The following is a 14,409-nucleotide window of genomic DNA, read 5'->3' on the forward strand; positions in this document are numbered from 1 at the left end:
TTGCCAGAAACCATTTGTTCCCTGATAGGTTAGGGGGTCTTACAGTGGCACTGTGAGCTAGCTGGTCTGTAGGCCAACATATCCTGCTGGGGTGTCCGGAATCAGTCTTGGCACCAAGCTCCTAGTTTCTGTGGTGCAAACAATGCGCAGATCCTATGGATTAGTAGGAGGGATAGTTCACACAGCTAACAAATAAGAAGTGAGCAAATTAGCATGATACTAAAGACAACTAATGATAATCAATAGACGGGCTCTAAGCCCATAGTAAAATAACAATGTTTCACAGCACGCATGTGCTGTCTTAGGTGAGACCTAATGATCTGGTTCTAATACAAACTGGTAACACAAGGACTTTTGACTGTCTCAACTAGTCGATCAGCGGGAGCCTTAAGAAGGGGGTGGTGTGGGGTAGGCAATTCCCTTCTTTGCCCATGCCTTATAACTGGAGTGTTTTAGCAATAGAAATCACTTTTCTGGAGCAGATGACGCAAGCTTGGAGATCTGTTGCACAGATCTAAACTTTTGAAAATAGTTAGAACGAGAACTAATTTGCATGTTTGACATCGGAGGGCGTGATGTCATGCAGTCTTTGACAGCAACGACAAGATATGTGAAATCACTGAAATGATAAAAAATAAAACAAGAGTAAAATAACACCAATGCCCCACTATTCCCATCACGGCCTGATTGACCATTGTGTCTGGCGGGCACACTCCCAGCGGCTTGGGAGTTTGTTTTGGAGGCATTGAGGCCTGCTCTTGAGGCGTCTCCCTCATCTGCCTGGCAGTCCTTGAGCATGATTGAGACAGGACCAGGCTTTTGATGACTCTCACAATCATTCATGTGCCTCTGCTCGAAGTCAGATCGTATGTAGACTGTCAGTGCAACATATCAGAGCCTGAGGTTCAGGAAGAGTGATGGCTGTGCAGTGTGCAGCCGACAAGGTTCCAAGCACAATCGGAAGGCACCCTGTTCCAGGCGCACTTAAAAACGATGTGTTCACATAGGTCATCTAATGCAAACATATCATTTTGAAGTGAAGGTGTGACGCTTTACATGTTAAGTGGCAAACAGCCATCTGCATTACGGGCACTCCTGGACTTTTGGGACTGTAGTCTGACAAAATCCCAGGCCTGGAAACGGTGAGGCGTGTGCAAACAAATTTGCGCAAAGCAGCTCTTTCCATCAACTCTGTGGGTCTGTGCAAGCCCCATCACCTTTTGGTGGAATATTTTCCGGCCTATCTGCATCTTACACAGGTTGCTGTTACAGAGCAGAGCTTTGAATGAAGGCCCTTATCATTGCCTGACATTTCCCCCGCTGTGAATGGAAGCTCAACCTGACCTCCAAGTGTGTGAGGCTCACTCGCAATGAGTAAGACTTGAGGTCTCTGCTGTAGACATGGCAATGCCGTAGCACTTGCTGGCGTTTGTTTACATGGGAGGAGATGCAAAGACTCTCCAATAGAGTTGAGCGAGCCACTGAAGGCTCCACCCAAATGTTTGGCTCTGGCTCAGCTTGAGGCCTTCTTGGATCCTCAAGCCCAAAACGAGCCAAGCATTTGTGTGGCTCCTGCCAACCATTCTCTAACTTCACAAGCCAAGAATGAAAGACAAAGCATCAACATTTTATGCAAAACCACAGAGAGAGAAAGGCCCTGCCACTGCTTAATTTGAGCCAGTGGTTTCCGGTGCTCGGCACCAGCACTTAATTGTCAACACCGGTGCTTGTGATACTCTGCTACAAGGTGGTGATGTCTGGTTAATTTAGAGATAACACTACAACAGTCAATTATTAATCCAAAATACATGAAAAATGACTATCACCTGCTATTCAAGCCATTCTTATAGCTTTGGGGGCCTGAAATAGTTCGAACTGTCACACTTATAGGTGTGTGATGGTTAGTAGTTGTGATGTTACAATCACTGGCACCACAGGCAGGGGCAATGTGTGCTGCAAGCTGCAGTGGCCTCCTGACAAGAGCCCTGGGGTTTATTCATTTTTACAAATTATGCACTGGCCCTCTAGTGGCTGAATTACACAACATGAAACCAGAATACCTGGAATCAATCCCTACCAGTGTTTAATTTGAGCCAGTGGTTGCAGGTGGGGTGCACTGGCACTCATTTTTGGGGAACGGCACATATTTTTCACGATCACACTTTACCCGGAACAAACAAGTGAGAAAAGTTAAATAGGAGAAAAGAATGAGTAAGAGAATGACAAAAAGGCCGACAAAGGGAAAAATCAGTGAGGAAAAGCAACCTGCAAGAGGGAGCTCAAAGGGCATGGGGTTACAAGGCTTAAAAATGGATATTACAATACAAGCCACAACTGCCATCGAAGAGGCTTCCCGGTGATAGCGGTAAGGTCAGGACCACGAAAAACCTAATAGCAAAGAGGCTACATGCATGCTAAGCAGGAATCAAAAAGCTGAGTTTAAAAATTCTTTCTGAAGACAGCTCCAGAGTGGATTATTGGCAAGCCAAGAGCATTCCACAACTTAGAAGCCAGAAAAATGAACGGTCTCCTCCTCTCCTGGCCTTATGAAGATGGGGCAGTTGGAACAATTTGAGGTTAATGGATTTCAGTGATCTAGCCTGGAAGTTGGGCTTGAATCGCCTTCTAAGATAAAGAAGACCTTTGTGAGTAAAGGCCCCAAAGGCAAAGATGACTGCCTTGAATTGGATACTCTTAATGACTTGGTAGCCAGTGAAGGTGTTGCAAGTGACCGAACACCAAAACGTGATGAGGAATCTTGAGAATTAGTTGAGCAGCGGAGTTATGTATAGTTTAGATGAAATCAAGACTGGACAGCCTTGGTATTGTGCACCCCAAAATACTTTGTAGCGCCTGCAGGCTTCTGAGCAATAGTTTGGGCAGCTGGACTTACTACTTTTTCAAATTAAGCACTGGGTTCCCTGCTTGACCAAATTGTGTGATACTAGGCAAACAGCTCTATAATAGACTATAATATTGTTCCATGTTGTTCCAAGTATAATAAAAATCTAGGCCACATATAGAGTGCACATGACTTGCTACTTATTTCGCAAATGGCATTAATGTTTCTAAGTTCATGTTTAAACAGCAAGGGCCTGATTTATACTTTGGCAGAGAGGGTACTTCATCTCAACGGCGATGGAGTATGCTCTCTGCCAAACTGAAGGTCTGCCCGACTCCTTTAGAGTTGGACAGACCTTTAGACCTTTAGTATGTCGACAGCAGAGACTACTCCATCTCCGCCACTGACCTACACCTCCGACAGCTCGACAGAGTAAGGGCCCTCAGAGGTTTGCAATTTGTTCCCCGCCCAATTTAGGATGGTCTGACAAATGGCCAGTTTTCACTGACCGTCTGCACCAGGTAAATCCTAGCAGTAATCGACAGTGAAAACTTCAAAATTACCCCCACCCCATGGAAGAAATCTCCCAGGGTGAGGGGGGGGGGTCATTTTTTCCCCCTAATTTTTTAGGATTTCCATTTTTTAAATAAACAAAAACTTGAAAGGTTGCCGAGCGGCTCTGTCATGTTGGTGGAGCAGGCTGTCAAACTTTCATTGCATTGACAGGAACCGGCAGGGCTGTGGTTCCTGCCAATGCAAGAAATGTCCGCTGGACCAGCGAATATCTCAAAATTAGGGGGGCAGGTCCTCCCTCGGGGTGACGGAATACTTTACTCTGTCACCCTTATGGAGTAGATGCACAACCGCCAAAACCTAAATCAGCCCTGAAACTTTCAATAAATGCTGCTCAATGCATGTGATGTAATCTGATGCATGTAGGAGAAACCCTCCTGCGTGTAAAAGATGTACTCTTTTGAAGTGAAATATCATATTTTCCCCTGAAGTTACATACACAGATTCATGATAAATATTTTTGGGGTTGTGCTCTGAGAATCAAGCCTGGCCCCCGGCTCGGCTCTGGGTCTCTCTGTTCAGTGTTTCATTTATAAAGGAATAGAGCTGGGCCCAGGGTTTTGCTCGGAAGCCTGCAACCAATGCTATGCTACTGATTGTCGGGGTGCACAACTCCAGGGCTGTGTAGTTTTGATTCCACCGTGAGCCTCTTTCATCCATCACTAGACGCTCTCTGCCTCTTAAACGCATTCTTGCTGTTTCTCTTTATCATTCCCTGGTTTCTCCATTTGTCACGGCTGTTCTGTCTTTCTCTTCCTTCCCTCTTGGGTGCATTCCACTATTTCTCTAAGGCAAAGTCTGAAGAGGAAAAATATGTGCCGGTCAGTCCCTCAAAAAATGTGCTGGTGGGCCCCACCTGCAACACGGGCTCAAATTAAGCACTGTCCCCCTGTTCATCTGCTCCCTCGTCCGCCTCTAGTCTTCGGCCGGGGAGCCTCGTCAGATCCCGGAGACGCTCGGGTGCAGCCGTGTGACCCCCGTCTCCTGTGCTCGGTTCTTTCCTTCAGGTGTCTGTGGCGCACACCTCTCCCTCCTCCGGCTCGGCCGCGCTCTGACCGGTGGTGGTGGGCAGGGGGCGCTACTCCGCCTGTGCGGGGGTGGGACCGACATGGAGGGCGTGCTGACTCTGGGCTCGCCCCCTTCCAGCCCACAGTCCCTCCCAGTGTCACCTCGCTGCGGCTGCAACTGTATTTTGGACACAGAGCTTCACACGCTGAGCACAGAGTTACCCTGCTCGAGCCCTGAGGGGAGCTCTGTCTCCTGTGCCCTGGGGAGCGCTTCCCAGGAGAGAGCGCTGCGCCAGAGAGAGACTCCCTGGAGAGAGAGTGCTGCGCCAGAGAGGGATTCCCAGGAGAGAGTGCTGCGCCAGAGAGGGATTCCCAGGAGAGAGTGCTGCGCCAGAGAGGGACTCCCAGGAGAGAGTGCTGCGCCAGAGAGGGATTCCCAGGAGAGAGTGCTGCGCCAGAGAGGGATTCCCAGGAGAGAGTGCTGCGCCAGAGAGGGATTCCCAGCAGAGAGTGCTGCGCCAGAGAGGGATTCCCAGCAGAGAGTGCTGCGCCAGAGAGCGCTTCCCTGGAGAGAGTGCTGCACCCGGGAGAGCGCTGCATCCGAGCCACCGCCACCTATCGAGACTGGAGGCAGAGCTGCCTCCTAGAGAGTGCAGCTCTGCAGGGAGAGCGCCACCACAGGAGAGCGGGGAACCCCTCCACTGCCCTGCGCCGAAGGGAGCACGGAGGATCCTTCCTGCGCCGCAGGGACACCCGGAGAAGGCGTCTGCGGGCGGCCCGGGCCACAGCAGCCGCGGCTGTGCAGGACGCTGCTCCTGCCCGCGGTGCCCCGGTGCCTGCGGACGGGTTCCTGCGGCTGGGTTCCTGCGGCTGAGCTCCTGAAGTCTGGTTCCTGCGACCTCGCCTTCTCCTGCAGATCGGCTCCTGCAGATCGGCTCCTGCAGACGGCCGGGGCCCCGGGGCAGCAGGTAAGGTTTTACGAGCTGCCGCCCTCCCTTGTGGGTGATAACAGCTGTATGTAGAGCTCACGCTGTAACATGCAGTAATTCATGAAACTGACTTGTTTTTCTGTAGCGCTTGCTGTCACATACACGAGACGTCTTGGCACTGTAAACTGCTGGTGTCATAATGGTCCAACTCAATGTCAGACCTTGTAGCGGCATTTCTGAGTTTAAAAGCCGGGTCAATTATACTCGTGTTATCAGTCTCAGTAGGGTAAAGACTGGGTGCCCTGTCATGACTTGGAAATGTGCTCTGCAGGTTGCAACAGTTTTCTTGTAATCAGGTTGTTTCGCGCCATAGAGCAGTGGGTGGGTGGAAGTGGCGGAATAGGATGGGTTCTAATTTCTATAGTGAGGCACAGCCCCCAACAGAGGCGGCGAAGTATCGAGACCCTCGAGGGTTTGGTCTCTGCAGCAGGTGCACCAACCCTCGCAGCTGGGTTCGGTTCCACTGAACCTTGGCTCACCCGGGGCAGCCACGTTGAAATGAAGTGGTATTGAGGTTGGACATTAAAAGGTGAAACCCGTAGTGATTTAATATAAAATCACATCTCGAGGATAACGTGAAAGTTTCACTTGTAGTTCTGCTCTTCCTTACTCCGAAGGGCAGAGTCCTGGGTAAATCCTGTAAACATGCTCATGTAGCGCCTAACCTTGATCCTCGGGATGCCTGTCCACTTTCTTCGTGTGACCTGCACAGGAGCTTAATATGATATGGGATATAAATAGGTAGAGAGGCTTATGCCAGGTTTGGAGCACAGAAATCATTTGGCGAACGGTTTTACGGGCACAGGCCACTCTCTTGGTTTTCGCTCATCTTGCAGTCTCGTACAGCAGAGCTATCATCACTCCTACAGCAGAGCTATCATCACTCTCTCGTACAGCAGAGCCATCATCACTCTCTCGTACAGCAGAGCTATCGATCACTCTCTCCTACAGCAGAGCTATCATCACTCTCTCGTACAGCAGAGCTATCACCGCTCTCTCCTACAGCAGAGCTATCTATCACTCTCCTGCAGCAGAGCTATCTATCACTCTCCTACAGCAGAGCTATCACCACTCCTACAGCAGAGCTATCATCACCCTCTCGTACAGCAGAGCTATCATCACTCTCTCGTACAGCAGAGCTATCGATCACTCTCTCGTACAGCAGAGCTATCATCACTCTCTCCTACAGCAGAGCTATCGATCACTCTCTCCTACAGCAGAGCTATCGATCACTCTCTCCTACAGCAGAGCTATCATCACTCTCTCCTACAGCAGAGCTATCCATCACTCCTACAGCAGCGCTATCCATCACTCTCTCTTACAGCAGACCTATCATCCCTCCTACAGCAGAGCTATCATCACTCTCTCCTACAGCAGCGCTATCATCACTCTCTCCTACAGCAGAGCTATCATCACTCTACTTCAGCAGAGCTATCATCACTCCTACAGCAGAACTATCACTCTCTCCTACAGCAGAGCTATCCATCACTCTCTCCTACAGCAGAGCTATCACTCCTACAGCAGAGCTATCATCACTCTCCTACAGCAGAGCTATCATCACTCTCTCGTACAGCAGAGCTATCACTCTCTCGTACAGCAGAGCTATCACACTCTCGTACAGCAGAGCTATCACTCTCTCGTACAGCAGAGCTATCATCACTCTCCTGCAGCAGAGCTATCATCACTCTACTACAGCAGAACTATCATCACTCTCGTACAGCAGAGCTATCACTCTCTCGTACAGCAGAGCTATCCATCACTCTCTCCTACAGCAGAGCTATCATCACTCTCGTACAGCAGAGCTGTCATCACTCTCTCGTACAGCAGAGCTATCACTCTCTCGTACAGCAGAGCTATAATGACTCTCTCGTACAGCAGAGCTATCATGACTCTCTCGTACAGCAAAGCTATCATGACTCTCGTACAGCAGAGCTATCATCACTCCTACATCAGAGCTATCATCACTCCTACATCAGAGCTATCATCACTCCTACAGCAGAGCTATCCATCCCTCTCTCCTACAGCAGAGCTATCATCACTCTCTCGTACAGCAGAGCTATCGTCACTCTCTCGTACAGCATAGCTATCATCACTCTCTCGTACAGCAGAGCTATCATCACTCTCTCGTACAGCAGAGCTATCGTCACTCTCTCGTACAGCAGAGCTATCATCACTCTCTCCTATTGCAGAGCTATCAGTGCTCTCTCGTACAGCAGAGCTATCATCACTCTCTCCTACAGCAGAGCTATCATCACTCTCTCGCACAGCAGAGCTATCATCACTCTCTCGTACAGCAGAGCTATCATCACTCTCTCCTATTGCAGAGCTATCAGCGCTCTCTCGTACAGCAGAGCTATCATCACTCCTACAGCAGAGCTATCCATCACTCTCTCCTACAGCAGAGCTATCATCACTCTACTACAGCAGAACTATCATCACTCTCCTAGAGCAGAGCTATCATCACTCTCCTACAGCAGAGCTATCCATCACTCTCTCCTACAGCAGAGCTATCCATCCCTCTCTCCTACAGCAGAGCTATCACTCTCTCCTACAGCAGAGCTATCATCACTCTCTCCTACAGCAGAGCTATCCATCACTCTCTCCCACAGCAGAGCTATCCATCACTCTCCTACAGCAGAGCTATCATCACTCTACTACAGCAGAACTATCATCACTCTCCTACAGCAGAGCTATCATCACTCTGCTACAGCAGAGCTATCATCACTCTCCTACAGCAGAGCTATCATCACTCTCCTACAGCAGAGCCATCATCACTCTCCTATAGCAGAGCTATCATGACTCTCTCGTACAGCAGAGCTATCACTCTCTCGTACAGCAGGGCGATCCATCACTCTCTCGTACAGCAGGGCGATCCATCACTCTCTCCTACAGCAGAGCTATCATCACTCTCGTACAGCAGAGCTATCGTCACTCTCTCGTACAGCAGAGCTATCATCACTGTCTCGCACAGCAGAGCTATCATCACTCTCTCGTACAGCAGAGCTATCATCACTCTCTCCTATTGCAGAGCTATGAGCGCTCTCTCGTACAGCAGAGCTATCATCACTCCTACAGCAGAGCTATCCATCACTCTCTCCTACAGCAGAGCTATCCATCACTCTCTCCTACAGCAGAGTTATCCATCACTCTACTACAGCAGAACTATCATCACTCTCCTAAAGCAGAGCTATCCATCACTCTCTCCTACAGCAGAGCTATCCGTTACTCTCTCCTACAGCAGAGCTATCATCACTCTACTACAGCAGAGCTATCATCACTCTACTACAGCAGAACTATCATCACTCTTGTACAGCAGAGCTATCATCACTCTCCTACAGCAGAGCTATCATGACTCTCTCGTACAGCAGAGCTATCATGACTCTCTCGTACAGCTGAGCTATCATGACTCTCGTACAGCAAAGCTATCATGACTCTCTCGTACAGCAGAGCTATCAACACTCTCTCGTACATCAGAGCTATCATCACTCCTACATCAGAGCTGTCATCACTCCTACATCAGACCTATCATCACTCCTACAGCGGAGCTATCCATCCCTCCCTCCTACAGCAGAGCTATCATCATTCTCTCGTACAGCAGAGCTATCATCACTCTCTCGTACAGCATAGCTATCGTCACTCTCTCGTACAGCAGAGCTATCGTCACTCTCTCGTACAGCAGAGCTATCATCACTCTCTCCTATTGCAGAGCTATCAGCGCTCTCTCGTAAAGCAGAGCTATCATCACTCTCTCGTACATCAGAGCTATCCATCACTCCTACAGCAGAGCTATCCATCACTCTCTCGTACAGCAGAGCTATCCATCACTCCTACAGCAGAGCTATCCATCACTCCTACTGCAGAGCTATCATCACTCTCTCCTACAGCAGTGCTATCATCACTCTCTCGCACAGCAGAGCTATCATCACTCTCTCGTACAGCATAGCTATCATCACTCTCTCCTATTGCAGAGCTATCAGCGCTCTCTCGTACAGCAGAACTATCATCACTCCTACAGCAGAGCTATCCATCACTCTCTCCTACAGCAGAGCTATCCATCACTCTGTCCTACAGCAGAGCTATCATCACTCTACTACAGCAGAACTATCATCACTCTTGTACAGCAGAGCTATCATCACTCTCCTACAGCAGAGCTATCCATCACTCTCTCCTACAGCAGAGCTATCCATCACTCTCTCCTACAGCAGAGCTATCCATCACTCTCTCCTACAGCAGAGCTATCATCACTCTACTACAGCAGAACTATCATCACTCTCCTACAGCAGAGCTAGCATCACTCTCCTACAGCAGAACTATCATCACTCTCCTATAGCAGAGCTATCATCACTCTCTCGTACAGCAGAGCTATCACTCTCTCGTACAGCAGAGCTATCCATCACTCTTTCCTACAGCAGAGCTATCATCACTCTCGTACAGCAGAGCTATTGTCACTCTCTCGTACAGCAGAGCTATTGTCACTCTCGTACAGCAGAGCTATCGTCACTCTCTCGTACAGCAGAGCTATCACCACTCTCTCCTACAGCAGAGCTATCCATCACTCTCTCCTACAGCAGAGCTATCATCACTGTCTCGCACAGCAGAGCTATCATCACTCTCTCGTACAGCAGAGCTATCATCACTCTCTCCTATCGCAGAGCTATCAGCGCTCTTTCGTACAGCAGAGCTATCATCACTCCTACAGCAGAGCTATCCATCACTCTTTCCTACAGCAGAGCTATCCATCACTCTCTCCTAAAGCAGAGCTATCCATCACTCTCTCCTACAGCAGAGCTATCATCACTCTACTACAGCAGAACTATCATCACTCTCCTAAAGCAGAGCTATCCATCACTCTCTCCTACAGCAGAGCTATCCGTCACTCTCTCCTACAGCAGAACTATCATCACTCTACAACAGCAGAGCTATCATCACTCTCTCGTACAGCAGAGCTATCATCACTCTCTCCTACAGCAGAGCTATCACTCTCTCCTACAGCAGAGCTATCATCACTCTCCTACAGCAGAGCTATCATCACTCTCCTACAGCAGAGCTATCATCACTCTCTCGTACAGCAGAGCTATCGTCACTCTCTCGTACAGCAGAGCTATCGTCACTCTCTCGTACAGCAGAGCTATCACTCTCTCGTACAGCAGAGCTATCCATCACTCTATCCTACAGCAGAGCTATCCATCACTCTATCCTACAGCAGAGCTATCGTCACTCTCTCGTACAGCAGAGCTATCGTCACTCTCTCGTACAGCAGAGCTATCGTCACTCTCGTACAGCAGAGCTATCGTCACTCTCTCGTACAGCAGAGCTATTGTCACTCTCGTACAGCAGAGCTATCACTCTCTCGTACAGCAGAGCTATCCATCAGTCTCTCCTACAGCAGAGCTATCATCACTCTTGTACAGAAGAGCTATCATCACTTTCTCGTACAGCAGAGCTATCACTCTCTCGTACAGCAGAGCTATCCATCAGTCTCTCCTACAGCAGAGCTATCATCACTCTTGTACAGCAGAGCTATCATCACTCTCTCGTACAGCAGAGCTATCATCACTCTCTCGTACAGCAGAGCTATCATCACTCTCTCGTACATCAGAGCTATTCATCACTCCTACAGAAGAGCTATCCATCACTCTCTCCTACAGCAGAGCTATCATCACTCTCTCGTACAGCAGAGCTATCCATCACTCTCCCGTACAGCAGAGCTATCCATCACTCTCTCCTACAGCAGAGCTATCATCACTCTTGTACAGCAGAGCTGTCATCACTCTCTCGTACAGCAGAGCTATCACTCTCTCGTACAGCAGAGCTATCCATCACTCTCTCCTACAGCAGAGCTATCATCACTCTCGTACAGCAGAGCTATCATCACTCTCTCCTATTGCAGAGCTATCAGCGCTCTCTCGTACAGCAGAGCTATCATCACTCTCTCGCACAGCAGAGCTATCATCACTCTCTCGCACAGCAGAGCTATCATGACTCTATCATCACTCTCTCGCACAGCAGAGCTATCATGACTCTCTCGTACAGCAGAGCTATCATGACTCTCTCGTACAGCAGAGCTGTCATCACTCTCTCGTACAGCAGAGCTATCACTCTCTCGTACAGCAGAGCTATCCATCACTCTCTCCTACAGCAGAGCTATCATCACTCTTGTACAGCAGAGCTATCATCACTCTTGTACAGCAGAGCTATCATCACTCTCTCGAACAGCAGAGCTATCATGACTCTCGTACAGCAGAGCTATCGTCACTCTCTCGTACAGCAGAGCTATCATCACTCTCTCCTATTGCAGAGCTATCAGCGCTCTCTCGTACAGCAGAGCTATCATCACTCTCTCGCACAGCAGAGCTATCATGACTCTCTCGCACAGCAGAGCTATCATGACTCTCTTGTACAGCAGAGCTATCATCACTCTCTCGTACAGCAGAGCTATCATGACTCTCTCGTACAGCAGAGCTATCATCACTCTCTCATACATCAGAGCTATCAATCACTCCTACAGCAGAGCTATCATCACTCTCTCGTACAGCAGAGCTATCATCACTCTCTCGTACAGCAGAGCTATTGTCACTCTCTCGTACAGCAGAGCTATCATCACTCCTACAGCAGAGCTATTGATTGCTCTCTTGTACAGCAGAGCTATCCATCACACTCGCACAGCAGAGCTATCCATCACACTTGTACAGCAGAACTAGCAATCACTCTCTCGTCCTGCAGAGCTCTCCATCACACTTGTACAGCAGAGCTATCGTTCACTCTCCCATAGCAGAGCTATCACTCTCTCCTACAGCAGAGCTATCATCACTCCTACAGCAGAGCTATCACTCCTACAGCAGAGCTATCCCATCACTCTCCCCTACAGCAGAGCTATCCACCACTCACTCGTTCAGCAGAGCTATCACATCACTTACTCGTACAGCAGAGCTATCCCATCACTCACTCGTTCAGCAGAGCTATCCCATCACTCACTCGTACAGCAGAGCTATCACATCACTTACTCGTACAGCAGAGCTATCCATCACTCACTCGTACAGCAGACCTATCACATCACTCACTCGTACAGCAGAGCTATCCCATCACTCACTCACTCATTCAGCAGAGCTATCCCATCACTCACTCGTTCAGCAGAGCTATCCAATCACTGTCCCCTACAGCAGAGCTATCCATCACTTCCCCCCTACAGCAGAGCTATCCATCACTCTCCCCTACAGCACAGCTATCCATGCCTCTCCCCTAAAGCAGAGCTATCCAAGACTCTCCCCTACAGCAGAGCTATCCATCACTCACTCGTACAGCAGAGCTATTCCATCACTCTCCCCTACAGCAGAGCTATCCACGACTCTCCCCTACAGCAGAGCTATCCACGACTCTCCCCTACAGCAGAGCTATCCATCACTCACTCGTACAGCAGAGCTATTCCATCACTCTCCCCTACAGCAGGGCTATCCATCACTCTCCCCTACAGCAGAGCTATCCACGACTCTCCCCTACAGCAGAGCTATCCATCACTCCCTCTTACATCAGAGCTATCCATCACTTACACGCATCATACAGGCTCAGGCGTCTGTCAGCACAGATATTCTTTGCAGGCTCAGACAGCAGATCTGTCTCTCAGATTACATACATGTGTGCAGATCCCCCAAAGAGCAATCCATCACTTGACAGGCCACGCAAGCTCAGGCCCTTGCCAGCAGATCTATCCCATGCGATGCTTGTATCAAACAGGCACAGGCCTCTTGTCAGCAAGACTATCCCATGCGTTGCTTGTATCAAACAGGCACAGGCCTCTTGACAGCAAGACTATCCCATGCGATGCTTGTATCAAACAGGCACAGGCTTCTTGACAGCAAGACTATCCCATGCGATGCTTGTATCAAACAGGCACAGGCTTCTTGACAGCAAGACTATCCCATGTGATACTTGTATCAAACAGGCACAGGCCTCTTGACAGCAAGACCATCCCTTTGGATGCTTGTATCAAACAGGCACAGGCCTCTTGACGTCAGGACCATCCCATGCGATGCTTGTATCAAACAGGCACAGGCCTCTTGACAGCAGGACTATCCAATGCGATGCTTGTATCAAACAGGCACAGGCCTCTTGACAGCAAGACGATCCCATGGGATGCTTGTATCAAACAGGCACAGTCCTTTTGACAGCAGGACTATCCCATGCGATGCTTGTATCAAACAGGCACAGGCTTCTTGACAGCAGGACTATCCCATGCGATGCTTGTATCAAACAGGCACAGGCCTCTTGACAGCAAGACTATCCCATGCGATGCTTGTATCAAACAGACACAGGCCTCTTGATGTTAGGACCATCCCATGCGATGCTTGTATCAAACAGGCACAGTCCTTTTGACAGCAAGACTATCCCATGCGATGCTTGTATCAAACAGGCACAGGCCTCTTGACGTTAGACCCATCCCATGCGATGCTTGTATCAAACAGGCACAGTCCTTTTGACAGCAAGACTATCCCATGGGATGCTTGTATCAAACAGGCACAGGCCTCTTGACAGCAGGACTATCCCATGGGATGCTTGTATCAAACAGGCACAGTCCTTTTGACAGCAAGACTATCCCATGGGATGCTTGTATCAAACAGGCACAGGCCTCTTAAGAGCAGGACTATCCCATGGGATGCTTGTATCAAACAGGCACAGTCCTTTTGACAGCAAGACTATCCCATGGGATGCTTGTATCAAACAGGCACAGGCCTCTTGACAGCAGGACTATCCCATGGGATGCTTGTATCAAACAGGCACAGTCCTTTTGACAGCAGACCTGTTTTGACTTACAAAGCTGATCACATACATACTCATTTTAAGACAGCGAAGTTATCTGTCAGAATGCAGGCTCCGCGGGACAGCAGAGCTGTTGTCCGGTTATACATGACCTGAGCACATGTTTAATTTGACCTTGGAAGTTTACGAACGTATCTCTTCAGATATTGCAAACGTTTTAAAACTTTGTAAAAGCCCTCCCGAG

The 14,409-nt window shown here is 49.2% G+C and overlaps 1 protein-coding gene across 5 annotated transcripts in view; it reads left to right on the top strand.

Moving 5' to 3' along the window:
• Window positions 1-14,409, top strand: part of PLEKHA6 (pleckstrin homology domain containing A6) — a 778,700-nt gene that overhangs the window by 558,278 nt on the left and 206,013 nt on the right. The window contains exon 1 of one of the 5 annotated variants that reach the window (XM_086923466.1): window positions 4,610-5,390. The exons of the other annotated variants lie outside the window; for them this stretch is intronic. The gene's annotated coding sequence lies outside the window, so the exon portion shown is untranslated. Of the gene's footprint in view, window positions 1-4,609; window positions 5,391-14,409 lie in introns of those variants that run through there. 5 annotated transcript variants of the gene reach the window in all.

This window comes from Lissotriton vulgaris, chromosome 5 (genome assembly GCF_964263255.1).
Source record: "Lissotriton vulgaris chromosome 5, aLisVul1.2, whole genome shotgun sequence".
NCBI lineage: Eukaryota > Metazoa > Chordata > Amphibia > Caudata > Salamandridae > Lissotriton > Lissotriton vulgaris.